The sequence below is a fragment of the Ascidiella aspersa genome, chromosome 5 (genome assembly GCF_963924565.1).
Source record: "Ascidiella aspersa chromosome 5, kaAscAspe10.2, whole genome shotgun sequence".
Classification (NCBI taxonomy): Eukaryota; Metazoa; Chordata; class Ascidiacea; order Phlebobranchia; family Ascidiidae; genus Ascidiella; species Ascidiella aspersa.
Window position 1 is genome coordinate 8,932,544 of NC_139451.1, and position 2,500 is coordinate 8,935,043.

General features: G+C 56.5%; 2 non-coding genes and 1 pseudogene across 2 annotated transcripts in view; all 3 read left to right on the plus strand.

Moving 5' to 3' along the window:
• The window catches only part of LOC146142567 (small subunit ribosomal RNA), a 1,811-nt gene extending 150 nt beyond the window's left edge, over window positions 1-1,661 (plus strand). Inside the window, exon 1 of the ribosomal RNA XR_014500147.1 lies at window positions 1-1,661. This exon is cut by the window's left edge and continues 150 nt beyond it. This is a non-coding gene — a ribosomal RNA (small subunit ribosomal RNA).
• A 247-nt stretch (window positions 1,662-1,908) lies between these two features.
• LOC146142568 (5.8S ribosomal RNA) lies at window positions 1,909-2,062 on the plus strand. Its single transcript, XR_014499401.1, has one exon. It is a non-coding gene; the product is annotated as a 5.8S ribosomal RNA (ribosomal RNA).
• Window positions 2,063-2,310: 248 nt separating this feature from the next.
• Window positions 2,311-2,500, plus strand: part of LOC146142569 (large subunit ribosomal RNA) — a 3,670-nt pseudogene continuing 3,480 nt past the window's right edge.

Sequence of the window (2,500 nt, forward strand, 5' to 3'; positions counted from 1 at the left end):
AAATGCTAGAGCTAATACATGCGTGAAGCGCCGACCTCGCGGGAGGCGTGCTTTTATCAGACCAAAAACCGACCGGGCTTCGGCCCGCAACCTTTGGTGACTCTGGATAACTTTGCGGATCGCACGGTCTCGCACCGGCGACGGATCATTCAAGTGTCTGCCCTATCAACTTTCGTCGGTACGGTACTGGCCTACCGAGGTTCTTACGGGTAACGGAGAATCAGGGTTCGATTCCGGAGAGGGAGCCTGAGAAACGGCTACCACATCCAAGGAAGGCAGCAGGCGCGCAAATTACCCATTCCCGACGCGGGGAGGTAGTGACGAAAAATAACAATACAGGACTCTAAACGAGGCCCTGTAATTGGAATGAGTACACTTTAAAACCTTTAACGAGTATCCATTGGAGGGCAAGTCTGGTGCCAGCAGCCGCGGTAATTCCAGCTCCAAAAGTGTATATTTAAGTTGTTGCGGTTAAAAAGCTCGTAGTTGGATTTTGGGCGCAGGCGGCCGGTCCGTCGCAAGGCGTGTACTGGCCGTCCTGGCCTCACCTCCGGTTCTCCGCCGGTGCCCTTGACTGAGTGTCGGCGGCGGCCGGAACGTTTACTTTGAAAAAATTAGAGTGTTCAAAGCAGGCGATTCGCCTGAATAATGGTGCATGGAATAATGGAATAGGACCTCGGTTCTATTTTGTTGGTTTTCGGAGCGCGAGGTAATGATTAAGAGGGACAGACGGGGGCATTCGTACTGTGCCGTTAGAGGTGAAATTCTTGGATCGGCGCAAGACGAACGACTGCGAAAGCATTTGCCAAGAATGTTTTCTTTAATCAAGAGCGAAAGTCAGAGGTTCGAAGACGATCAGATACCGTCCTAGTTCTGACTATAAACGATGCCAACTAGCGATCGGGGGGCGTTAGTTTTACGACCTCTCCGGCAGCTTGCGGGAAACCAAAGTCTTTGGGTTCCGGGGGAAGTATGGTTGCAAAGCTGAAACTTAAAGGAATTGACGGAAGGGCACCACCAGGAGTGGAGCCTGCGGCTTAATTTGACTCAACACGGGAAATCTCACCCGGCCCGGACACAGTGAGGATTGACAGATTGAGAGCTCTTTCTTGATTCTGTGGGTGGTGGTGCATGGCCGTTCTTAGTTGGTGGAGCGATTTGTCTGGTTAATTCCGATAACGAACGAGACTCTGGCTTGCTAACTAGTTACGCGACCCAATCGGTCGGCGTCTAACTTCTTAGAGGGACTAGTGGCGTTTAGCCACACGAGATTGAGCAATAACAGGTCTGTGATGCCCTTAGATGTTCGGGGCCGCACGCGCGCTACACTGACCGGATCAGCATGTGCTCGCCTTGGCCGACAGGTCTGGGTAACCCGCTGAACCCCGGTCGTGCTAGGGATAGGGAATTGCAATTATTTCCCTTGAACGAGGAATTCCCAGTAAGCGCGAGTCATTAGCTCGCGTTGATTACGTCCCTGCCCTTTGTACACACCGCCCGTCGCTACTACCGATTGAATGGTTTAGTGAGGTCCTCCGATTGGACCTGGCGCGGCCGGCAACGGTCGAGCCGGCGTCCGAGAAGACGATCTAACTTGATCATTTAGAGGAAGTAAAAGTCGTAACAAGGTTTCCGTAGGTGAACCTGCGGAAGGATCATTAACGGTCTCGCAAACGCTTCGGCGAACGCGAAACTCGGACAAGCGAGAGAAAAAGTCTTTGCTACCCGGCGCCCGACCCGCGAGGAGCGGCGCGCCGGCCGGCGATTCGGTCACCCGGTAATGTTTGCGCGTCGAGTGCCGCGGTGCCGCGCGCTCCGGCTTCAAGCGTCGGCCTGGCCGACCGCTCGGCGCGGTCTATTTTGTCACCCTATAGTGCGAGGCACTGTGCGAGCGAAACAATCGTGGATGGCTCTTGGCGGTGGATCACTCGGCTCGTGAGTCGATGAAGGACGCAGCTAGCTGCGTGAATTAGTGTGAATTGCAGGACACATTGAGCATCGACGTTCTGAACGCAAATTGCGGCCTCGGGTCAATCCCGGGGCCGCGCCCGCCTCAGGGTCGCGTTGCAAACGTTCCGCGCGGGGATTTCTCCGCGCGGCTGCTGCGGCGTCGGACGCGCGAGCGCCCGTCCCGCTCAAGACAGCACGGCACGATGCGCGACGATCGCGACCAGAATCCCGCGCGGCGGCGGCGAGTCGACCTCGAAGAGGCCAACGGCTGGCGGCTCAAGGGCGGGAATCGAGGTGCGCGGCGGCGCGCGGCGCCGACGGCGAGCGCGGAACGGGAAGAATAGTCCCGGTCCTTACTTTCGGCCTGAGGTCGGACGAGGCTACCCGCTGAATTTAAGCATATTACTAAGCGGAGGAAAAGAAACTAACGAGGATTCCCTCAGTAACGGCGAGTGAAGCGGGATGTGCCCATCGCCGAATCCGCGCGCTTTTGGAGTGCGCGGAATTGTGGCGTACGGAATTCGTCACGGCGCGCTTCGCCGGTCGCCCG